Raw genomic sequence first — 26703 nt, 5'->3', positions numbered from 1 at the left:
TTGTTTGTGCTTTTAGGGCCTTTTTAAATTTTTCCATTTGCTGTCCCAAATTTTCTCCTTAAGCTTTTGCTAAATTATTTCCCAATGTTTTTCCTAACTTTTCTTGAGATTCTGCAATCTGCTTTCCAAAAGTATTGACTTGCACATTAGCAATATGCTGTGGAGATGTGAGCTTACTGCAAGCTGTTGGCATCTACGTTAGAGCTGGAGGCTGATCAGGTAAAGTTAAAGTAATTTTTCTACATTCTTCATTAGCATTTACAAAAGTAAAGTGTTGAATAATACAGGAATGAGCTCATTCATCTGGACATTGTTTTTCCACCGCTTGGGTTCATCTATCTAGGAAAGAACTAAAGGATTCCAATTCACCTTGTCTGATAGTAGGATAAGCATTTACATGGGTACCAGCTGGCTCAACTGAAAATAAAGCTTTTTTAGCAGCATCTTTAATATCTCTTAGTATAGGCTGAGGCAATTCTACTGCTTGATTTTTTGGTTTATGGAAAGGTGGATTACTTGCTAGTTAGGTAAGATCTATATTTTTATAAGGAGTATTTTCATGTCTTTTAACTAATTTATACAGAAGTTTTTTCAATTGTAATTCTCATAAAAATATTGTAAATTGGTTAAAATTAGGGAAGCTACATTTTGATAATTAGTAGGGACTAAGTAATAAGAATTAAATATACTTTTTAACACATTATTAAAATAAGGAGAAGATAACTTTTTTTTCTAATGCTTGACAGAGTTCTTTTATATCATGGTGAGAAAGAGTTTTATATTGTGGATTTATATCATTATGAACCATATTTTATAGGTAAGGCAAGGAGTTGTTGTATTGAATCTAAATATTTTTCTAGATTTTGATAAATATTAGACTAATTAGGTAGTTGTGATGGAAGGTTTATTTTTGATTTAGATTGTGTTTTGTTTTTCTCTTTTACCACTCTTGTGTCTGATATACAAGAACAGGGTGTTGTTAGAGCTATCAGCTGTCTTAGGAACTTTGCTAAGAAGCTTTAAGTTCTTGGTAGCAGTGTTGCCATAGCAACAAGCTTTCTTGGGAGTTCTGCTCGGAAGGGTTGGGGAGGAGAGTTCTAAGTTTTCGGTCATAGTGTTGCTGGAGCAACACACTTCTTTGGGAGCTTTGCTAGGAAGGGTAGAGGAAGGAAGCTCTACATTCTTAGCAACCCCCCCTGTTGGAGGTACTGGCTGAGGAATGTGTTGTATGGGTTATGGGAAGAAAGCTAGAGTTTGCTAAATTACATCTTAAGTTGGGTTTTATTAGAATCATACAAATTGGGCTGCTCTTGAGCTGTAGATTTTGAATTTGTATTTGTGACACGTTCTAATGAACTGTTACAGGTTCTACACTGTATCCCTGCCCACGGGGATACAGCTGAAAAACTCTTAGCTCTAAGCTGCAATTTTGATATGCTGTTTTCTCCTTTAGTAGCAAATGAGATAGGCTTCAAGGCTTCAAGGCTTCTAAATTATTTGTCTTTGTCTCTACAGAAACTTTCTTGCGTTCTCTTGCCTCTACTTTATCTATCTCTTTGGGCAGAGCTATCTTGGTTTGCTCAGCTCTTGGTTGTTGTTTGCTTCATCTTTTTTGTTTTCTCTCTTGTAGGTAGTGCTAAATTTAAAGTTCCCTCACTACTTGTAACTGGAGGCTGGGGAATTAAAAGCGGTGAAAACTTTGGAAGAGGTTTGGGGGAGGAATCTATATGAAAAGAATTCTTAGCATTGTAAAACAATTTGCTTGCTTGAGTTTGATCTGAGGGGGTGATTTCTTGGGAAGGGGAAACTGTGATAGGGATGATTTTCACAGCTTCTCAGCTAGGCAGAGTAGATTTGGAGTCTCTCAAGGCAGACCCGCCCTGTACAACTTCAGAACAAGATCTGGTCATAACTTGTTTGGAAGAGGAACAGGGCACAGATATAGTAGCTCTTGTTTTGTAAAGCTTCTCTAAACTCTCATCTCTTGGATTTTAACTCTTAACTTTTCTAGAACACGACTTTTGATCCCTTAAATTCTTGGAAGACAACAAAAATCTTCAACATTTTCTTGGGAAATCTGGAGGTGGATGATTTTGCAGAGGAATGGGAGGATGCCTGATTGTAGTATTAGTGACGCAGGAAATCTCAGAAGAAACAGAGGACATGACTGAAGTTGGAAGCTGATCTGATGTCTTTTTCCTGGGGATTGGGGTGTTGTCTACACTGCTTGTAGAAACTCTAGACACACTAGGAGAAGAGAAGGAACTTTGAACAAAACCTGAGATCTCTTCAGAAGAGGACAAAGGCTCAGCACTTCTTGGAATTAAAAGTCTCAGAACTAGGTGTTCTGTTTTGGTATTTGAGAAAGTCTCTATTATGATCATTCTGTTTAAAACTTTCTATTAAAGCTTTGGAGATAGGCTGAAGTCTCTTCTTTTTTGAGAGAGACTAGATCATAAATTTTTTTGTTTATCTGATCTTAAAAATTAAAGGTAAAAGCAGATTTTAAGTTTCTATTTTGAGTACTCACCTTTACTTACATTAAGAAGATTTTAGTTCATGTTTTGAGATGTCTGAACATCTTTTATTTTGTAAAATTGTCTTAAGCTGGTAAAAAAAATTCTGTTTTGTTTTAGATAAATGATTTCCCATCTTGTTGTTTAGGAGACTTTAAAGTTGCTACTTATTACTTATATCAGCTACAGACGATGAAGGGGATTATCTGTTCTTCCTATTAACAGTTTGGGCTTCTGGCGACTGCACTGTCTACTCTCTTATTTTTTATTCCTCTAGTCTAAAATCTTCTTCATAGAGAAGCACTATTTATCGTTGACAGGGGGCTAGGTACAAATCATGAACAGGACGGGACTGCTAAGAGCGCACCTTGAGCTGTTTTATTTTCTAGCATCAGCCTCATTACATGGTTATGACAATGGGAAGATGCCATTAGATCCCATCCCAAGCAGCAGACAAAGAACCTAATGTTACAACTTACTTTAAAAGTTTTTTGACCAATCATACAAAGCAAAAGCATATTGACAGTAGTTCTATCCAATCACTATAAGTACATATACCTTAGGTTAAAACAGTGCTTGCTTATTTCCAATACAATACCTCCTTAAAACACAATGCACAGAGCTCCATTATTAAGCTTAGAACTTCCTATTATCTTGCTAGATATACTTTTCTGCAACTTAAGGAGTTATCCTAGACAATTGTTAATAGACATAGACCATTGTTCTATTTGTCCTTACTTTTCTACTTCTTATTTTTCTGCTAACAAATTTTTCTGCTAACAAATCTTATAGCTACTACTTAGCTCTAATCACAGTTCTACTGTCTCTAAGGCCTGTCTTTTACACCTTTCCCAAAACACTCAGATTTTAAAGTTTCCCACATATTCATAACAGGAAAACATATATATTGTAATGCTGGTAACAATAGATATTCTGGTGATGATGTGAAGGAGCCCTGGAGGGCAGTGGTTGTCTCCATGTGAGACACTGCAAGAAACAGCACTATTTTTAAAATTTCAAAGGTTTACTAAACCTTAACAAAATTGCAACAAAGGACAAAAGGAAAAATTACAGCAGTCAGAGTCTCCATGACCAACAGCCATGTGCTCATCCACAAAACGGATACTCTGTCTTTTATACCCTTAGCTGCTCCCAAAGTTTTGTCAGTCAACTCCTACTCTGCCATCCATTGCTGGAGATTACTTTCTTACATCTTGATTGGAGGTCAGGTGTCATTATGCCATGCCTCCAAGTAATAGGCTGGCCCTCCCTAAATTCCCTGACTACCGGGGCTATTACAAGGGGGAGGAAAAAGGGGACTCTGGGAGGATATATCACTATACATCAACAAAACTTATCTTAACATACACATAAGATCCATCTCTTAATTGTGCGAGTCAACTATCACATTACTCATCTAAAACAAATCCCCTTTTTTCTTTTCTATAAGTCATTTGCCTCGAACAATTAACTCTCATTTTCTACTCGGATTATCTACTCTGACTACTCAAAAAAATATAAATTTAATGAGTCATACTGGCATCTGTTGATGTCAGCAAGGACAGTGGGAAAAGAAGAAAAAATCTCACATTTTCCTTAAACACACTTATTTGGAATGGACAAAATAGGATCACAGAGGTCTGGTATGGATTTTTCACCCCCATCTACAGTGCCTATGTGGTTGCTATGCATAGCAGGTGTATCTTAGTGGTGAGTACAAAGGCGAACTCAGTCTTGCCCTCTAGTCCCTATTATATTAAAAGACAATTGAGGAATGATAAGGCCTTCTTGCCCCCCCTTACCATGCCTACAGGGTTCCTGCCTGCAGCAGGGCTCTAATCTTCTCAGTGGTGAACACAGGGGCCAACCCATTCTTGCCCTCTATTTCCTGTTTTACTCCAATTGTTTCCTAACAAAACCACCCCAATACCTTACAGTTTCCTCTGTACTTCCCCTCAACAGATGCTTGTAATTCCCATCCATTAAAATAGGACAATTACATCAATAACCAATATGGTTCAAACTCCCCACCCAAAGTGTTAGTTAAAACAGTCCTCGAGCTGGCTGGTGGAAGCTTGACTACTTTTTGGACATCTTCGAGCTTCTTTGGTTATCTCTCGCCTGGTCTGGATGTTATAGCCTATTCTTTGGGTTATTTTACCAGGCCTTTAATTCTCTACTCTCACTCTGCAGCTCACACAGCTGATTCAGTGGTTAGCAGTACCTGAAAGGGACCTCTCAACTGAGGGGTTAAACTGAAGACAATGCACATAGCACAGCCTCATATGTTTCATTATTTGAAAGGGTAATTGAGTCCTAAAGTAGTTACCCACCACTGTTGACACAAGAGAACAGTGTGGCCTAGGAAGCATTACAATCACAGAGAGGTTTAAAGCACTTGGCTTAGCATCCCATTTTGATGGCAGCAGTTTCCAGGGAATGTGGGTTAGAACAGCAGTGGATCACAGCGATTGCAGAAACACCTGTTTTAATGGAAACACCTGGGATTTAATGGAAATTTAAATTTAATGGAAATCACTGTACACAACTTTATGTAAACCTTAACCTTTTGCAAATTTATATGTAGAGGCAAATTCCTCTTCCTGCAAGAACAGAGAGTACACAGAGAGTACACAGGGGCCACTCCAGCCAGCAGAGTTAGGTAGTGCCACACAAAGAAACACCCATATACACACATGTCTGTTTTCCGAGGTGGGACAGCAGATGGATGCACAGAGCTGTGTATCCAGAGCCATGTCCTTGGGTGTCCCCAGCCCATGTGTGCGCACAGGGACATGTGCAGAACTGATGCAGTTACCTGCTCACTTGCAAAGAGCTCCTGTGCACCACAGTGCTTGCTAGTAGCACTTGTGTACACCCAGCCTGCCACACCAGCACACACGCGCTACACAGACACTCGCCTATGTACAATCTCTACCAGTGCACACGGACCCATAAGTGTGAGACCTGCTTGCGCGTAGAGCATTTGCACATCAATGTGTGCACTGTCATACACATTAATATACACGTCCCACACAGAGCCATGCTCACACCTGCAGAACTTGTTCACACTCACAAGCACAGAACTGTGCAAAGACCCACTCACACCTGAAATTGTGCAATTTAACATGTGTAAACAGCAGCGTACAAAAATCATGTGTACACATCAGCTTATCTATGTGAAGAGCGCTGTGCACACCAGCACACATATACACTCTGCAAAGGGCACACTAGAAAACACATGTGTACACAGAGCCATGCACGCCAGCACACATGTATACAGCATTCTCCCAGAGCTCTCCTGACCCAAATGCCCCTATGAATCTCTCATGAGATCATGACATGGTGGGGATGGGGACAGGAGAGGGGAGTGTGGGTGGGACATTGTGGCACAGTTTAAAGAGCACCCTCTGTGCCTTTGGGGTGGCACATTGTGGCACAGTTTAAAGAGCATTCTCTCTGCCTTTGGGGTGGGAACAGACAGGCATGTCCTTAAAGGAAAGGTCAAAGAGAGACCACTCTGGATTCTTGCTTCCTGCCTCTCACTCCATAAGGGCAAAACTTAAGCACTTTTTGCTGTCCTGTCTTCTCCAGGAGCCAGACCAGCACAAAGGAGAGGATTAGAAGGATTCTTGAGAATTACTGGCAGTACACAGCACATACAACATTTCTCACACCTTACATTATCATGCGATGATTTGGTAGGAACTAACAAGAGCCTTACCCCACTGCCCTAGAAGCCTGTGTTTTGTCAAGGGGCACCTTTTACTTCTTAAGTGAGGTGGGGTACTTGTGGCCTCTGTTACTATGTTTCTTCACTCAGGAAACCCCGTCCACTCATGGCCCCCACCCAGGAAACCCTGCACCACTGGACCACCCCTGGACATTCCACGCTCAGTGTCTCCCAGTCGCTGTTACCAGTGGCAGCACCCCCTCTTAGCTTGGGTTGGCAAGCTCTAGAAGTTAACGCACTGAGTGCGCACCAGCAGCCCGCCGCGCTGAGCGCTGTGCCTGCTGCCGCCCAACACGGAGCAGGTCTCTGGCTCCCTTTGTGCCGGCGAGTTGGGAAAGCTGCCATGACTCCTCACCCTGATACAGGGCAGTCTTCTTTGATCGGCGATTGCCACCATCACTCCAATACCCTCTAAATCTGGTGACCCTCAATCTGGTGTTTCTAGGCTTTTGGGTCCCTCAATTTAATATTTCTCTTTTCATACGTGTCCCGCTGGCCACAAGGTCCCCACTTTCCTCTTCTACGCATCCAGCCTGTAGCTTCTCTGCCACTCCTCCACACATGTCCCATCGGCCACGGGGTCCCTACTTTCTTCCCCCCCTGCCTTGTATGTCCAATCATACGATATCCTGAAGCTCCAACCAGGATGGATCCCATGTAGTACTTGTCTGAAGCTGATATTTGTACACTCAGATTACAGACAATCAGTCTGGCCAAAACAATGATGACGATGGTACTTAATTTGTTGGAGAATGGCTTAAAGAAAAAGGCCATAAAGATATACAATTGAGAGAAAAGTAAAAGGTAAAAGTAAAGCAGTTCCTAAAGCTGTTCCCAGCCTGATTTCTATAAACAATTGGACTCTCTTTATAAACAATAAAGTTCTCAGACTGTCTTCCCATAACAAGCAGAACACCCTCTCTGGGAAAAGATGACACCCTGGGAACAGATGTGAAAGCTTTGGGAACTCTGGTTCTGTTTTTAATAAACAATTGTAGGTATTCTAAAACAAAAGGAGTGGTTAGAGTTTTCTCTGTTAGCCTATCATGAACTTGGATTACAGATTATGCATGAAGTTCGTTAACACCATTATTTAAAGTGACTGATGGTTCAATAAACCTGAGTTCGATGCATTAAAGGATGGTCGTTCTCCCTTCATCTCCAACATTAATTTCCCCCTCTTCTTTTTAATTATTTAGTCTGCTGGTTTTGGGGTGTTGATCTGCTACTTATCCAGTGACCTGAAGAGAAACCAATCAAGTTGCCGAACTTGGCAGGCCGCACCTCCCTTTCAAAATCCCCCAGGGTCACAGAGATGAGGTTTTTATCCTGGGTGAGCCCCTGTTTGTGAGAAACAATGCTCACTTTTAAAATTTCAAAGGTTTACTAAACCTTACCAAAAATACAACAAAGGACTGAATAAGGAAAAATTACAGTGCTGGGAGTCTCCATGACCAGCAGCTATGTGCTCGTAAAAGAGATGCTCTGCCTTTTACACCCTTAGCTGGTCCCAAAGTTTTGTCAGTCAACTCCTTCTCTGCCATCCATTGCTGGAGATTACTTTCTAACATCTTTCTTGATTGGAGGTCAGGTGTCATTATGCTGTGTCTCCTAGTAATAGGCCGGCCCTCCCCAGTTGCCGTGACTACCAAGGCTATTACAAGCGGGAAGGGAGGGAGGACTCTGGGAAGACATATTCCAATAACATCACTATATATCTACAAAATTTCCCCAATAACATCATTGTACATCTACAAAATTTCTCTTAACATACACATAGTATCCATCTCTTAATTGTGAGAGTCAACCATCACATTACTCGTCTGTAACAGACACCACTGACTTACTCTCTGCTGAGAGTTCCATCTACCTCCAGTTGGCTTTACACTTATCAACTATATCTTACCCAGGTCTCAATCATTTAATCAGGATCTCCAGTGCAAAATACAATCCCAATCTCTCCATTGTTTCTGGGTCAGTTAGCAGCTTTTAAAATGACCACGTCAGATACCTGGTAAAGTGTCTAGGAGCAGGTCCGGAGAGACTTGAGTGATGGCCAAAAAGATCTGGCTCTGGCAGACAGGCTTTTTGTTTCTGTCACAGCCATCATAGGAAAGCCTTGGTAACCAGAGGCCTAACTCATATAAATGTTATGGCTCAAACAGACACCCACCTTTAACTTGTCAAAAATGTACAGCTGAAAGAGAAACGACAAATTCCTTAGAGATACAGTATCTAGTAGTAGATGATTCCTTTGCAATGCTTATAAAGTGAGGTTATTTAATTCCACTTAGTTTGTGTGATCTTTCCCTTGTACTGTGAAAGAGTTTCTGTAAATCAATCATGGTCATGCATCCAAAGGCTCGCAAGTTTGTTTCCATGTGTTTACAAGTGCATAAGCACTTGACTTCACATCACAGTACACCAATGCAGCTGAAAAGGTTTAAATGAACCTTTCCTTCATGTCTTCCAGTTCTTTTTAAGCCAATATATTTTGATGTATATATGAAGTCAATGATGTCCTGCAGGTTGCAAGAAACTCAATATCTGAATTTAGGCATTGACTGAGTTTTCTCAGTACTCCAGAATGAGTTGGTCAACTTCTTCAACTCAGCCTTACCAGATATTTGGGTTTCATTGGAATGGCATGTCTTTTCTGGGTTGTTTCCAATTTCATGGGTTTCAATGCAACTCAGGTCCAGGTAGAAATCATACATTCTTGTGAGGATACTAATTGCCAAAGTGATGTTTCATGCTTCATCACTCCCAAATTCACTCTGCAAAATAAAAAAGAAAATTAAAAAATCAATTTCATTACAGGGAACGCCCCTCTGAGTCCCAAGAAGATGGAAACACTACCTATGTTGTTCATCTGGCTTTGCTCGCAGGACAAGATTTAGGCAACATAGTGACTCTACTCCAAGAAATGCTTGGACAGCAATCGGCTTGGACCCAGATAAATCTGCTCTCACTACTCTTCACACTATGTTTCTTGGAAAATTATGAAAAAAGAAAGCAATACTAAAGAAAATAACAGCACAACAGCAAAGACCGTCAGTGTAGTACAGTAAGGTTTTTCGCACAAAAAATTTTCCACCATTTTGTGTGCATGTGCATGCAAACACAAATATGTTACAACATTGCAACATTACTCAGGTAGAGTAAGTATGGATATTGTTCTAACATCATTGTCCGTAATTCTGGATGATTTACAAGGCCATGCTGATAAATACCAAAACTCTCAAGACTTCTGAGTCTGTTTTTGCCTGGTTTGGATGTGTTGTGAAGCCAGCAATCCCTATTGGCATCAGTAGATTTTGCAAGAGTCAATTTATATAATAAACAGGATAATTAGGAACAAAACATCTTCTGAAACCCCTACACAGCTTTATCAGAGATGTAAAATTTTTTATTAACTCAACAGAGGATAAAAGAAAAGGGAAGCCTTCAAATTTGTGAACATTTCTTAACATGCCAGTTGCATAAGAGATATAAACTTTCTGCAAACTTTATCTCTTGCACTAAGGCCACAACAAAACTACAACAAAATTATTATAAAAGTGACTTAAAAGAATTTAAATATTTTATTTTTATTGACCTAAAACTAGGCTGTTTGTTTTTTGACACAACCACGTACATCCTTGCTTAGGACATTCATGATTTATAGTGGTCATGTGTTCAAACTAAACTGGCTTCAAGGTTGTGTTGCTCTTCTGGTTCTTTCTATTTTCTTTTCTTTTTGTATTCCATTTTGTCCTGAAAAACCCTTTATTTCAGTGGCTTTTTTCCATTTTGTAGACCTAAATCTTCTACAGATAAAATCAGTGAGACCTATGTCACTGGTGGTTGAAGAAGTACAACAAAGCCATATTTCTTGACTAAAATACATGAAGCAAAGGTTCTTCATGTGATTTTAAAGGCAGGTTCATGCAACCTTTTCTTAACAGATTAACTTGCCTCCTTAACTACACAACTCATTACACTTCTTTACTTAAATAAGGAATAAACACCATCATGTATCACAGCTTCTTTGCATGAGGTCACTTGAGGATAAAGGAAATGTCTAGCTGTGGCAATATTGCAAAAATAATGTCTGGCCTTTTTGTGAATGCATGATAGGGGAAAAAATCTGTATCCAATAGTTAGGATAGCACTGCACATTTGACTATATAATATCCTATATAATTTGAATAAATGATATCCAGAAGTCAAATATTCTTATTCTGTCATTTTTTTTTGACCATGAAATCTATACCTGACCTTAAATGTAGTACTAATTATTTTCATTTTTGTTGTAGCCTACTAATTGCACCAAGCTGTACTCATGCATTGTTGAAGGAAGGTTAATAAACAGTAAAGAAAAAATAGACTTGTGAAATTCAAACTGCAATTAGTCCAGATTTTGTAATGTTTTTTGTATCTGTAGTAAATGCATTTTATGTTGTTCAAAACTAGAAATTTTAAGTACATTATCTCGTCCTTTGATAAACAGTAATAATTTTAAGACATAAAAGACTTGATGGCACAATATAATTTTACCTTTCAAAAACACAAAGCCACACCAAGCAGATTACAAGAGAGGAATTTTGATAATATTTTTTTCCTGCAGATTAAAACCAGAAAAAATGAGAAAGAAAATAAGAGGGCAGTGGAAAGGGAGGCAATAGACAAAGAGGGTGTAAGCATCATATTATTCTAAATAATCTTTGCTGTAAGTTTTGATCTAGAATGAGAATTATTTGATGGGTTTATCTACTAAATACCAAAATATATAATCAAGACAACAGAATCTTTTTTCCTGGGTAATCTGAAAAACGGGTACTTGGCTCTTAGCAGTGTAAAGTCAGGTAATGTGCAACTGGCTTGTTTTGTCGTAGTACTGCTAGGAGAGCCTGATAAGGAAAAATAAGAAACTATCATTGTGTTGATAGCTAAGTTAATGCCAAAATAAAGTAATATTTACCCTGCAGGAGTAGCAGCTGTGTTGTACTATTGAATTCAGCGGCCTACAAGATTCTTAGCAATGAACAAAACCAGCTGTGCCTGGCAAGAATAGGTGACTTACAGCACCTTGATACAGGCTCAAAATTAACTAATTTTTAATTGTTGTATAATTTTCCATTTATAAATGGTTGCCAGTTCTTTTCTTGCCAGTCTTCTTGTAACAGACATCCATACTGGCATCTTGAACATTTTTGGGGTTGTTTATTGTTGGCTTGTTGCTGGTGGTTAGCTGAAGAGAAACTTTTAGGTTCTCTTTGAGGAACCTCAGGGCTCTGTTTTAGGCAGTTCAGCCTAACAGAATTAAGCCTGACATGTTTCAAGTCTAGTACTTTGTAGAATAAACGTAAGACAATGGTTTAGATTGATACAATTCTCATACAATTCCTGAACTGTATGAGACTCAAACTTTCCTAATTGCTTTACACATCTATAAATAAAGACCATAAAAGAAGAGTGCAACAGGATAAATCAACGTAAATTTGAAATCCACTGCAGCACATTAAATGGTGCAGTCTCACTGAAACAAAAGGTAACCCTGTGGCTTCCTGCAGTTTGAAGCTAATTGTTTTCATCAGGATTGGATCATCTGGATGTTCACTGTAGTGTCCCTCAGTAACTGAGCTGGCTTGCAGAGAATGAGCCCATTTTGCAGCAACACAGCAGGCTCAGACACCACCTATTCTGCTCTCCAAACTGTCATGCATAAAAACTTCATTGTGATTAATTCAACTTGAAAGCAACTAAAGGCTATGAGAATGAGAGGCTATGAGAAAAACGTGCTGCCAGCACTGGCAAAAGCTGACCTGGAAAGTAGGCTCAGAGACAGGAGAATAAAAGACCAGGACCCATGAACATAGCATATTGTTTAATGTTTAAGTATGATTCCCGTACGAGCAAAAATAGCCAATGTGATGTAAATTTATTTAAATAGATTCCACAGCTTAAAAGTTTGCCAGCCGCTCTTATCCAGCTTTCCCAGCACTCTGATTTGTTACTTAGAGTGGAAATATAATGACATATAGTCATCATTGTAATAGCTCCTTTGCAGAGACACAATGATGATTAATAGCTAGCAGCAAATTTTCACATGGGCTCTGAAGAACTATAGCATTAAGCAGGCAAACACTCCCAAATCCCCCTTTTCTGTTCCACTGAAAAGTACTCTCCATGCAACTTGCAGATATGAACAAAGCCTATCTTAATTCCAATCAGCTTTTCCTCATTCAAAGAAACTTTCTCTTTTTCGTATTTGATTAATGTGCATTTTTCTTTCATCTTTCACTTGAGCCTGAGACTCTACTTTTTACTGGGTGGAGACAGGAAATAATTTAAGTAATAACTGACTTTGCTTTGTTTGTCCATCTAAAGTATATTTAGAGACTTTTCTCAGTTAGTTGATCTAATGCGTATTAAAAAGAACACAAAACTGAAAAGGAAGCCTTAACTTTCTCTTCATTGAAAGATTATTAAGCACAAGCACCGAGAGATGAGCTCAGAGAAACAGTTCTAGTTGTGTAAGTCAAAGACTGGAGAGCAACAACAATAAGATGCTTCAATTTATTGTATCAATTCCCATTATAAACTTTTAATTGAAACTGGAATCAATTCACTTTTTCTTACAGAATTATGTCAAAGATAAGACTTTAAATAGATACATTTTATCTAGATTTATCCAGATTTATTAGAAAAACATTATTTTTATATTAATGTTGTATTCACTGATGTGAATTTATCATTTTTCCACAAATATCCTTGCCACATTGATGGAGAAAAAATATTTTTAGGGAAGTTTCAGTGTTCCTTTCAACACTTTTACTGTGATAAAGCTAAACCTGGAGGTAATAACGCTGGATTTACAATAGAATAATCATACGGCAGAGCAGCAGGATACAATTTTACCTTTTATTAAACACCTTTAAAGAGAAAGGAAAATTTGCACCAGTGCAAAAAAAGCTGAAATTTATGAAGTATGTCAGTTTTGCTGATGCTCTAGACGAACTTACAAATTCTGTAACTCTCTGTATGTACCACATACTCTGTTAGACTTTGCATATTATTGGTGTTCCACTCATGAACTGATTATTTGATCTATCCAGTCCCAGGAAAATGGTCCTTGTCCTCTGCATATTAGATATAACACAGATGAAAATTGACTTTGAAAGCAACATAATATCTCAGAATAAATAGTGTTTGCTGAAATTATTTCATCACCATGTGAGGTGAAGAAGAAAATACATTTGTCACCAATCTTTCCGTGCATTTTAAAAGAATGCTACGGTCAAGTTGTCTGTTAATTTGGTCAGTTTATTGTCCAGAAGAAATTAAAATCTCTTCTCACAATAAATTATTTTGAAAGAATGCAAAATATCTCTGAACCATTTCAATTGTTTTGTATTCACATATAATTATTATTTGGTTTGTTTCAGGGACTAAATTTTCAAGTGAGGTGAATAGCATGGCAGATTAGCATCAGAATTTTCTTACAATTACTTGGAAAATAACATTTCATATCAAAATTTCTCATAAGATCAGATTTCTACACAATTTCTTTATGTTTCTGCACCTTGTAAGCACATTTGTTCCTTCTGTGTGTTTTAGAGATTTTTTTTACCCTGGTGTAACTTTGCAGATATATAGATGATTTAATATCCATGACCCAAAACTTGAATCAGACTCACAGAATTTTTGTCAAGTATTATTAATGCTCCTTGAAGTAAAGGCTGCATTACTGACATGGGATTCTTTCCTCTTAACTGAAAGATATACTGCTTTAAAGAAAAACTTGCATTTTGTTTTCTCCTAGAAATTCCACTTTTGACCTGTAATTGAAATTACTCAACAATTAATTGAAAGAGTTAAATATAATGCAAATTCTAGTAGCTGTTAGTGACCTGTATTGAATACTTTCCTTGGTGGTATTTAAGAGGGACTGTCATTGGAAATATTCCCCGAAACTTAGAAATTGGAACTTGCATATGGATGAGGGAGATCCATTCACTGGTTTATGGATCCCATGTTCCTCAGTTGTAGTCACAAATTGATCCAGTGTCCTCTTTAATCCATTTTGTTTTATTTGAAACTCTTAAAATTGGTGCAAAAAATGTAAAATCATGCGTAGCTGGTGAACTCCCCACTGTGCATCTGAGAAGCCTTATGTGTGTTTTATATTCCATCAAATACATAGAATTCATGCACACTCCTGATGGCCTCAGACAACGGTACGCAAATAACTGGTAGGAAGGGCTAAAATCACAGATGTCATACATTTTGCTGGACATGTCAGCACAAGCACATTAAAAATGTCAACGTGTTCATGCATGCCAATCTATGTCTTGGAGGACAGCAGAATCCCAGCCACGCTACTATTTCACAGCATTTGTTTTACTGTTTGGTGCTGTGTATGTAGAAGTTCCACAGAGGCAAGCTTTAGGTTAATGCAGGGTTAGATGAGGAAACTCCTTTCTCAAGAAGTCCCTAATAATTTGTGGTCATGTATAATGTTATTGCTGGGTTTCAGGATTTTGTTGATTTTTTTTTCCCTCTCAAGGAATGTTCCTCCTACATGTTGCTAGGAGACAATAACGACTGGATACTTCAGAGAGACAGACAAAAGAAGCTGTCAGAGCTCAGGCCCGAGATTTGGACTGGGAAAATGGGGTTGAGTGCAGTCTCTTGCGCTCTCAGCTTTCAGAGGGGAGAGAGGCCGCAGTCGGTCCCTGTGGGGAGAATTCGTCACCACTGCAGGGTTCCGTCTCCTGCTGCCTTTCTTCTACCACGAGTGGAGCTCTGCTCATAAGAGCAGCTTTTGTACTGGAACCTTATTAACAGACTGCCTATTATATGTAGTAGAGATAATTCATGCTGTAGAAATAGATATATGGATGTATAAAATATTAGTAAAGTCTAAACCCATGTTTGTGAAACCACCCTGTCCAGGAACAGAGTCCTGTTGACATAATAACTGATTCCCGGACAGAGTTGAGATAAAATCAAACCCTGTTATCACATGAACAGAGTAGCCCTGAGCCACGATGTCTGCAATTGTCCTGGTCGGGACTAGAGGTATTCACAAGGTAACCAGTTCCCCGACAAGCTCTGGGACTATACCAGACCCATTATCAGATGTAGGGGACAGGCTGGAGTCTTCAGAGGGGATTTCCTCTGCACCTGGAAGATATCATCTGGAATTTCCTGGGTGATGATCAATGGGACATCTCAGGAAGCCCACGAGATCATGCACCTGGATTTGATGGAATCTCTGCTACTCAAGAGATGGCATCATCTACTACATGTGAATAGCTCTTCCTCTTGGGCACTCAGACATTCATCAAGGCTTTGGACACTCTCTTTGTCTGTTTCTACACAGGTATGGATCCAACTTTACATGCAAAGAGAGACAAAGAATTATGTGGTCATCTCTGCCTCAGGCAGAATAAACTGTATATAAGCAGGCTGCTGGAAGCACTTGGGGTGAACCTTCAGGGGAACACTGTCTCTCTGTCAGCAGGAACCCAAGGTCACCCAGCGGCTGCACCCAGGGCTGACACTGATTTGGCTGTGGTGAGATTTCGAAATTTTCTATTTTTGTTAATTGACTTAAGAAATCTTTGTCGAATTTTTTTTATAAATTTGGCTACAGATTTGATCATTTATAACTGCCTCACTAAAAGAGGGACTTATCATCATCTGCTCAGGTGCATGAGGGGAAAATGCCAGGATCCAGAGCTAGCCTTTCCCTACCCTGCTGGGAGCTGGGTTGCCACTGGTGCACCCCCGCCGCTTCTTTGCCACTGCTCCAGGCTTTTGCTATACTGTAGCCCCGCACGCCCTGCTTGCCAAGACATCCTGCGGTTCCCAATACAGCTGCGGGGTTTGATATATCTTGTCTACTGTCCCCAGAGATTTTTGCTCATTTTTGCCGTTCCAGTTTGCTGCTTCTGAGGATCCTGCTGGGGCACTAGGATGGACTGACCCAAGGGGTTTGCGAAGCAAAGTCTGTTTTCTTGTCTAGGACAAAGCCACCATTATCCCTTCCTGTCTGGGCCAAGCCGCCATTACAGCGTGCTCCCTGAGCTCGCACCAGTGCGCCCCCTGCAGGCACGGGGAAAACACTGCACCTGCGCTGCCCAGTGGGAGCCATCAGCGCCCCTGCTGGCTGTGACCGGAACTGCACCAGAGGGGAAAGTGCCTGTGGCTGAGAAGGCTGGGATGGGGTTTCTGGTTCTGTTTGTTGTCACTGCCATTGTTGTTGTTTGTTCATCTTGTGATACATACTAGTAAATAATTGTTGTTCCTATTCTCATATGTCTGCCTGAAAGCCCCTGAATTTCAAAATTACAGTAATTTGGAGGGAAGGGGTTTATGTTTTCCATTTCAAGGGAGGCTCCTGCCTTCCTTTACAGACAATCTTTCAAACTGAGACAGTTGCCTAGTCTGGTAAAAATATTAGACAGATATTACCCAAGTGCACAGTCAAATATTTTTAGATCTTGCAGAAGCCTAGTTTTGAATATCAGGCTTGTATATCCAGAGTACTCTATGCTTTGTCTTCTGCTACACACTGAGCTTCTAAAACACACACTTCAGCTATCTTCCCTCACTGTGAAGATCGTTCATTACCCCTTCTACCAACTATCCTGAGATATTTTCATATGCACGAAATCTTTCCATGGTTTCACCAGCACAGGCCTCTTCATACACCAGTACATATACCTGAATGAGCACAGTAGTTGCAGGATTGCAGGTTAAATCTAGGAAAATACTGCAGTACGATCTAATTTTGCCATCTTTATTCACATTGGATGGTAATTTAGGACTTAAACAGAAAACCTTCTGCAAGTTACTAACCATCTAGAATAAGGGACAGAATCTACTGCTTCCCAGTTTTGGGAGGTAAAAAGTGGTCACATGGGAGCAGAGGTGCCACTGCTTGTTCACGTGGGAGAGAAGGTGCCGCAGCCTGCTCCAGTGGGAGTAGCGGCACCGAGATCTGTCCCAGCAGGATCGCCACCTTGAGAGGCAACACGGGCACCAGCGGTGCTTGGACTGGTCCGGGCTGGGGCAGAGGAACAAGGTAGGTAGGTGGAAGATTGTCCAAGGATTCCTATTCCTTTCCCCTGTTTGCCGGACATCTGAGAGCTCCTACCGGGTACAAACTCGTACCAGCATAGCTCCACATTTCGGCATACTCAGTTTCCTCAAAATCCTGCGGGTGGCGATCAAATACGTGATCGTACAGGGACTTGCAAGTCCATGCCTCAAACATGATGAACACTGGCCAGACCATGTATTTTCCAATCTCCTTCCCTCCCCATTCTTCCATGCAAAAATATATCATTTTCTCCTCGGACCTCCCCGCTCTCCTGGGACTGTCGTCGCAATGTTCTAGCATCCACCCCAACAGACTCTCCCTTGGAATTTCTGGCAGAACTTATTCGGGACCCTGGGGAGATTTTTCCGGGGGCTTTTTCTGGAACCTGCTTTTTCCCAACCCCATTTTTCCAAAAATCCTGCCTGCGAATTTTCTCACCTTGTCTCCTCCAGCTGGGACACTCATTGCGCATCCCGAATTCTTGTCTGATGTCAATTTCCCGAGCTTGCAAAACGTCGCCAGTCTTACTCAGTCACATGGAGAACCGCTCCACGGACTTTTCAATTGATCTCCAGTTTTCTCCAGATCAGAAGGCAGACGGGCTCCTGGAATTTTCCAGGATCATCTTTTCTTCCCCTTTCTGACCCAACCGTGACCGATTCCCCCCTGAACTCCCTACAAGTCCCAAGTCCCACGTGTGTTTAGAAAAAGCGTTCGCTTCCTCCTTGACCGACCACATTCCTCACGGGACGGTGGAAATGCAATTGTGGGGTCCACATTTGCTTCATGACAGAGTCACATCTCACACACACAGTCGGTCACACCCACTCAACCACACGATACTCACGGTTCCTTTCCCACATGGATTCTTCGTGCACGTCAGTTTCTAAGTGGAAAAAGCATCTCAGGCTCGGAGATCCCCTGGATCTTGCAGAGAATCCGAGAGCTGGGCCCATTTTATCCCTCTTTGGCTGTGGCTCTGGTTTTGGTTTGGTGATTTTTGATTGGTCTCACGAACTCCCAATTCTGTTCAGACTGCTGAAATCAGCGGGGCACCTTCTGGCCAGGAAGGGGTCCCGAACCCCAAATTCAAATCACTTCAGGTTGTCACCAGATTGTTATAAATGATCAATTGTGAGCCAAATTATAAAATATTTTGAAAGGATTTATTAATCTATCTGCGTGACCAAATTTCGGTCTCTGAGACCACCACAGCTGAAGAGGCAGCATCGAGCCTGGGATTGGTGCTGGGTGAACCTGGACCTGACCCCTAGCGTGCCAGAATCTCCCCTGTAATGAATGTCACTTCTTGCGGCACAGTTTTATACAGTTTATTGTGCCTGAGGCAAAGGTGTCCAAATTTCTTTTGTAACTATTCACATTCAGTGCTGTTTTTTAAAATGTGCAGAGCTGGACAAAGGTCAGTTGCAGGTGTACAGTCAGCGCTGATGGGCTCCGGGGAAGCTGAGCATTCAGATGTATCAGGTTGGCGCTGCTGACTATCTTGATTGATGCAATCGGCAAGGCGATAATCACTCCTAGGTGGTTCCCGAAGACTCGAGATACCGGTGATCATTGCCCTGGAAGCTTCTATTCTTACATTAAAGTGTGGATCGTTATCTTAGCTTATGTCTGCGAATTCGTTGTAATCTGAATAGACAGCTGCTCTCGGGCCGAGGTGGTCAAAGACATATGTTTGGATTTTTACAATCTTTTATACCATACATTAATAGCATGAATTATCCCTACCACATATTCCAATTTTGTTTCTTTTTCACTCTTTTTTACACTAAATGTTTTACTTTCACATGTCCACCTTCAGCCTTTTAAAATTTTTCTGCTTGGGCAGAATTTTAATACAGGTATGTAGTGTAGGTTCATCACAAAGCTGACAATCCACAAAAAAACCCGTTCTGTCTCACATGATTCTTCTATTTTTTATATGTTTTTATCCTAGAACCTAGAAAAAAATACCCTCATTCTTTTTCTCTAGGCAGTCACTCTAAATGCCTTTTTCTACACTCCTTGAAAACTCTCTTTTTTCTTCTATGTTCCAGGACATCAGAGGTCTGTCTGTAAGTCCCTCTTTGGCTTTGGAGCTGCCTTCCACTTCATTGTCTATTTTTTGAGTTTGGTGGCAGCATATGGGCTTACCTACTTTCACAGCAGCCTTTAGTCACTTCTTATAAGATCATAGTATTAGATAACAGCATCACTCTGTGCATTGAAGATCTCTGACCTGGTATGCTTACTAAAGTGGTGTAAGTCTCCCTGTAAAACTACATATTTATAAGGAAGAAGAAACTCTGTATTATTGTTCAGTTCTTCATATCTTAAATTACATTTTCTCATTCCAGAAATGCACAGTTCTACGTTTCCATGTTAGTCTGTTTTATTATCCAGTTTCAGATCACTTCTTGTTTCCTCTGTAGGCTGACAACCTTGTGTTCATTGAACCTTCCTGGGTTGACTATATGATGCTTTCATCCCCAATCATCTGGTTCTGTTTATGCTGAAAAATAAGTTTTGCACCTTTAAGCCTTGTTCCGGAGAGTGAAGGGGGTAGAGAAGAAGCACGCAGTTTTTTTCAGACACTGCACTCCACTCCTCCACATTCCTGCTCCTGGACTGTGTTGTTTGTGGATGGACAGACAGCGGGACAGAGCTCTCGTTTGGCTTTTAGTTAGTTTACCTGGCTGAGGCAAAGAAGTTCCCTGGACTGTGGTTTTTTGGGGTTTTTTTCCCCTTTTCTTTGGACCTCTTGAAACCTGCTCTGGACTGAACACCCAGAAAAGCACCATCAGCTAGCATCTGTGGCCCACTGGGCAGGCCTGGCCCGCGACATTTCCAGCAGCAGAGAGAGCTCAGCTACAACCCGGGGAGCGGCCGATTTAATCTGCTTTCCTAGAGAAGCCGTTTTGGGGATTCCCTCCCAAACTTGCTCTGAACCAGGACAAACCTAGATTTCCTATCTGTATTAAAGTTGTGCCAAATATGGGGAACAAATGCATTCAGTTGTCTCAGGAAACAGCCCTGTGAATACATTGGCATTACATTTTGTCCTTAATCACAGCTGTAACAGCTTCTCTTAAACAAAGATACCCAAAAGCTGTAAAGAAAACCTACTTCTGTTTGAAGTCCACTCAAGTACCCAGTGCACAGTTTTTTCCTTCTAAATCTCAGCTCTGAAAATAATGAAAGAAAAGAAAGTCTTGCTGAAGGTTAACCTAGAACACGCCCCCATCTTCCATTTTTTCTATTTTTATTTTTGCCCTGGTTTCTGCATATTCTTTAGGTCATCAGTAAGAGCACTAGATTATGACTAGTATCATAGACACAAGCGTCCTGTGATAGCATATTTTTTGAACTATATTTTTGGATCCTTGCTGACAATTTCTCTTAGCTGCTATGAAGGCAGATGGTGCTTTCTGCTAGAATTCCACCATTCCTGTCTTCTCTCACTTTCACCTTTAACCTTTTAAGTTCTAACTCTCATGGACTGCAGAAATTTTTACATTTATCCAATAAAAAACTTTCTGAGAAAGGAATCTTCTCCCAAGTGTGAACTTATTTCTCCAAACTCTTAAAGCAAACAATTCTCTGCAAATAAAAGAAGCATTCTGTACTCCTTAGGAAATAAGAAATCTAACATGCTGTTCATTAGACTCAGCACATGCTACATCTTAGCTGAACATGTGAAACAAAGCTGAATAATGAATGGGGTATGATGTTGTAAGTAAACACTGAGGCGACTTCAGTGCCAGGAAACCTCAACGTACTGTGCTGTCAGAGGAGAAAAGACTCAGAAAGGACATGGAGAAGGTATGGGGTTTCACACCTGATGGTGAAAATGAAGAAGCAGATGGCTACTGGAGATAACAAAAATAATTACTAGGATTAGAATACAAAGGTATCCTTTCTTCATCAACTCACAGCAGATAATCTGTTCCCACTTTCACATTCAAAGGGATTTTTATAAGTTTTGAGGGGCACTGGAAAATTGGAGCAGATCCAGTTTGTGGGGGAACAAGATGATCACAGTGCTGGCGAACTTGGCATATGGTGAAAGGTTGAAGGAATTGTGTTTGCTCTGCCAGGGCATGATGAAGTTAAGAAGATCAAAGAATCTTGTATCTAACAGGTATTTATGGAATAAAAAGTAAAAGTGTTCTTGCTTCACAATGATGCATGGTGACAGGACAAGAGGGAAAGGATACAAACTGCTGCCTGGATAGAAGAATAACATGCAAAGAGCACTCTGAAACATTGGAATGGTTTGCTCAGGGAAGTGGTAGAGTCCACCTTATTGAAAATATTCATGTCTTAGCTTGACAAGGCCCTTGATAACTTAATCTAAAGATTAAAAAGTTGGATCAGATGATTTCTAAAGGCCTCTTCCAACCTAGATTTCTCTATTATTCTCTGCATCTTATACTAAATCTGAGTTTAGCATAGGGTAAGAATCCTAGAATAAGGATAATTTTAAAGGCTGTATTAAAAATTAGCATACATTTAGCATTTCAAAACAAAACATATATATTTTTAAATTATCTCCTTATAACAAGGGTAAACTGTTTGGCAGTTTTTAAAAAAATTGAGAGTTCCAGGCCAATGTGCTCAGTTCTTCAGCCAGCCAGTCTCCACTTTCACCTCAAACCTCTCTGCCTTCTAAGTAGCTCTGACAACCTGTCTATCTCAGATGTCTATCTGTCAATCAAGAATAAGATGTTGTGATCTTCAGCTAATGTAAAAGAGTGACTTGGATTAAAATGTTTATTGCAGAAGCAGTCAGAAAATGTAATTTTGTAAAGACTGAATTTTAGTTGGTTTGATTGTATTCCACTATGGCTGGCATCAGTACACATCTTTCATTCTAACTCCGCTTTCATTTGATTTGCTCACACCCCCTTTAATTTTGAGTCCTCCAATATCTCCTTTGTTAGTTTTATAATCATCAATTCAGCTAGCACTTCCATTTTAATGCCTCTTATTTCCTACTCCTTATATTATCATTTGTCCTAAAATATTCATTGATTCTCACATCTTACTCCAGTGATGTGCTCTCAACCTCACCTCCACTTGGAACTTATCATTCTCTGTGATCTTCCACACCAAATCTCTTTTCACTGTTGATCTCCACCCATCAATTGTGCCCCTCCCAAGAATTGCAATTTGACAGTGTCTCTCAATTCTGCAGTGCATGCATGTTTACTTCTGACAGTAGTAAATTATTTGGAATTATTATTATTATTATTATTATTATTATTAGTAGTAGTAGTAGTAGTAGTAGTAGTAGTAGTAGTAGTAGTAATTATTTGGAGTATTGTCTACAGTTATAGAGTATTTTATACTGTAAACTCCTGATCATTTCATCATTAGTTTTTGCCTTCTGTGAGATCAGAAACACTATCTTCGGTCTCTGAAGTCTCATGTTCTTTTTGCCATGGAATTAAGAAGGCCAAGTGATTTCCCTCTTCTGTATGTCTTTTCAAATATTATTTTTTTACATCTTTAGTATTACTGTGCTTCTGTTCCCTGTTCAAGTGCTGATTTTACAGTCTTTTCTGCCTTTTCTGCAGCTTCATGTCTTTCTGTTGTTGACTCCATGTGAGGATTCATCAAGTTCTTAGAATTATGAAATCATAGAATAATTTGAATTTGAAGGGACCTTAAAGAGCATCTAGGTATAACCCCCTTGCCACTGGGGGTTCTTCTCTCCTCCATCATGCCCAGTCATGTTCTTCCCTGCTGTGCTCCCATCTTGTTTTCTAAAATCTTTGCTCTACTAAAACCTTTGCTCTTACCCTGTTGCCATTTTCAGGCCCATAATATGCTCTCAGTGGAGTAGAGGCTGGGCAGCAGTCAATGGACAAGATGAATGGAGCTTCTGGAGGACTGTCTCAGCTGTTATAACATCCTCCTGTTCTCCTCTCCAGGCCAGGACTCGCACCGTGTCCTAGTGTGATGTTATGATGCTTGTATCCCCATTCATGTGTTCTGTTAATGCTGGATATTATGTTCTGTACCTTTAAGACTGGCTCTGAAGAGAGAAAGTTTTTTTTTGGTTTTCTTATCAGCCTGGCTGGGACACAGAGACTGTGGCTTTTCCTTTCGCTGCTTTTGCTTTTCACTTTGCTCTTTTGCTCTCGCTTCTGCTCTGCTTCTGCTTGCTTTTGCTTCTGCTCGTTGGCTGGTTTGGCTAAGCAGTCCAAGTTCTTCCTGGACTGTTTCTTGTTGTAGTGTGTTTTTAAATTTCTTGTTTTGTTCCCCCATTTTATGTATTATTCCCCCCCTGTTCTTTGTAAGATGGTTCTTCCCCCTCCAGTTTTCCTGCCACAGAGCCTTTGGCAGTTATGTTACTATGGTTACCCCTGCCCCTGTTAATTGTCAATCTCCCAAGTTACATAACTGCTCCTCCTTTATCCCACCATATAAGTAAAGTTTTCCTCCTCCTTGAGCCCAGTCAATCACCCCCCACTCCTCCCTGCTTTCTAGAACATTCTTCTCTCTGGGGGTTGTGGTTGGCTGGCGTCCCGGGGCCCCTCCTTTGTTCTATGTTTATTGGATAAGTTCTTGTGTCAGTTTTCTTATGTACCTCCCCACATGTTCCCCTATTGGTTAGCTGGGCTTCCCCTCCCGTCTCCACCCCTTCCCTGTAAAACTCTGTCTCCCCCCCGTGTTCAGGGCCATTTTGCTGTGGGTTTTTCCACCTGTTGGTTTGCCCTGTGCTGCATGTGGGCTCTTCAATAAACCGACGTTTTACCCCCAGCAAGTGGTCGCCTCCTCTCTCGTCTCGTCCAGCGTGAATCCAAGTCCGCAATCCAGCCCAGCCCGAGGCCAGGACGCCAAGGGGGGCTGGCTTCCAATGCGCAGGGGCGTCGGCCGCTTCACCCCTTCAGCTAGCCGGACATAGGGCCGTGTACGCCCTCGCGCAGTTTCTCCTTTCTTTTTTTCAACCATCTCAAGCCTGCTCTAGACTGGGACCTGGAAACACCAAGAATTTGCACCATGTGGCCTGCAGCAGCTGCCCCAGCCCCGGAGCGACCACCCAGAGAGAGACTTTCTGAATTTATCATCTTTTTCAGAGTGGTGTCATCTGGTATTGTTCACTTTGTGTGCTGGGGGGTGCTGTGCCTGTTAAATAAACAGGTTCTTTTCACTTCTCTCCAAGGAATTCTTCCCGAACTGGTTGGGGGAGAGGCCGTGTGGGTTTGCTTTCTGGAGGGGCCCTCCTTTGGAAAATCTCTACCAAATTTGCCCTAAACCAGGACACTGTGGTACAGCGCACTTCAACATCTAATCACCTCAACTCTTTGGGATTAATTCTTCTATTTACTCATGAAAAATTGAAGAGGAAGACACCCAAATGCTAATGGTCTGTCTCTCCCTGTCCTGCAGTAGACTTTCGGTCTCCAATCCTCCTTTCTAATTCATTAAGTAATGCCATTTTACCACTTGCATAGTGATTCCTTCAAAGTCACACTTTGAATGGCACTTCCTATTTCAGCTTTTCTTCAAACGAAACAATTGGGTATGATCTCCACAACTGCAGCAATTGCAAATTTAGAATAAAATATAAGGCAGCCTAGCACAGCCCCAGCTACAAACTGTCTGGGGACTGTAATAGGTTTGGTATGACTTAGATCAGCCTGAAGATGATCTCAATGACCTCTGTCTGTCCAGTGGGAACCCCTGCATTGGGTAAAGATCAAAGAAATACTTAAGTATTTTACCTTGCCTTACCTGACTGGTCATGATTCCTCCCTAACCAAGCACTCCTACAATAAGAAATAGCAAATGGTGGTGTAGCACACTGGTTGTGGTTTTGCATATCTTGGTTTTTTTGTGAGGAGGGAAGAAACCAAACGTAGAAGTAATTTTTTCTGTGGGAAGCTTCCTCCATGCCTGGCAAAGTCAGTCACAGGCTGGCTCTGAAAATATGCTGCTAACCCAATTAAAGTAAGACCTCTGTGATGACATACTTAAGAAGGAAAAAAATCACATACAATTCTTCTTTCTTCTCATCCAAGCAGTGGTGAGGCAGCCACTAGGGCTCTTCCCAGTGTGGCCACAGGGGCCATGCCAACAGGGGCCATCCTGGTGCCACAATCTGCCCCACAGCCTGGACCATGCAGCTGCAGCCAGCACCGGGAGCACCCATGAGGCCAGGGTTATCTCAGCACAGTCCGCAGCAAACTGTGCTTGCTTGGCTGTTTTAACTAGCCATGCTGAGGGCAGAAGGGCAGAGGCAGCAGCAGCAGCTGCTCCTTTCAGTGCCCCGCATGAAGAGAGGCGTTGAATGGAGCTGGCACTGCGGCAGCTGGTGCCACCTGTGCTGCGCCGGTGGGGACCACATGGCCAACAGCAAAGGTCATGACAAGCAAATCCCCAATGCAGAGCTTGGATGGAATCAACACTGAAAGAACCTTTCAACTCATAGAACTTGATAACAACCAAACCTAGAGACCCCAATTCTTTCCTATGTCAGAGAAAAGGAAAAGGTGAAGACACGAGAACAACATGGGGACACCAAGGTCAGTGAAAGGAGGGAGCAGCAGGAGGTGCTCCAGGCATCAGAGGTGAGATTCTTCTACAAGTCATGGTGAGGACTATAATGAAACAGTTTCCCTGTAATTTGTGAAGTACATGTGGGGATGCAGAGGTGCACTCACAGCCTTTGAGAAAAGGTGTTCATGCTGGAGCATGTGGAAGCTGAAAAGCTGTAATCTAGTGGGAAACTCGAACAGAGAGACAGAAGAGAAAGGGAACCCTTGCTTCCAAACCAGAACAAAAGATCCTTAAAAAACTACACCCCATGAACTAAAATGACCTGTGCCATATAGTTCTAAAAGACTATTTTGCCCATGAGAGTGTGTCATTGTGCCCCTCTGAGTGTCCACTTGGGGTAACCCTGGCTTGCTCCGACACAGCAAGCAGCAGGGGACACTCTCCTGTTCCTCAGGAAGGCAACTAAGGCTTTCGCCTTGCATGGGCAAGGCTCTGTGCAATGAAAGACAGAAGAAGGAGTGGACTTCTGTTGAAGGTTCAGTATGGCTTTATTGAGGAAGGGCAGCAAATCAATCCACAACCCAAAGGGTCCAGTCAACAGAAGATGCCGGACTGGGCTGCGCAACATATTATAAAGGAGGGAGGGAACTGGGGAGGGGCTCGCCCATCTGCCAATGGGGTTACAGGAGGGTGTGGGGAGCAGGGGAGCAGGCATTTAGGGAAACCAATTAGGGTAATCTGGGGGAGGGGCCCCAGTGCTGGTGATAGTGGAACCCTGGAAAAAGTTAAAGATAGAATCTAAAATGTTAGGCTTTGTGCTTTCCCAGATCAACTGCACCTGCATAAGCAGT

General features: G+C 41.2%; 1 long non-coding RNA gene across 2 annotated transcripts in view; it reads left to right on the top strand.

Annotated features, from left to right (window-relative positions):
* LOC128941672 (uncharacterized) overlaps nt 1-26703 on the top strand; it is a 110757-nt gene that overhangs the window by 70026 nt on the left and 14028 nt on the right. The window contains exon 3 of one of the 2 annotated variants that reach the window (XR_008483570.1): nt 14801-15249. The exons of the other annotated variant lie outside the window; for it this stretch is intronic. This is a non-coding gene — a long non-coding RNA (uncharacterized LOC128941672). Of the gene's footprint in view, nt 1-14800; nt 15250-26703 lie in introns of those variants that run through there. 2 annotated transcript variants of the gene reach the window in all.

Source organism: Melozone crissalis, unplaced genomic scaffold (genome assembly GCF_028551555.1).
Source record: "Melozone crissalis strain CALT ecotype California unplaced genomic scaffold, PUWL_Pcris_2 ptg000036l_1, whole genome shotgun sequence".
In the NCBI taxonomy this organism is placed as follows: Eukaryota; Metazoa; Chordata; class Aves; order Passeriformes; family Passerellidae; genus Melozone; species Melozone crissalis.
Note: the sequence above shows the minus strand (reverse complement) of the source record. Positions and strands in the feature narration are given on the sequence as shown.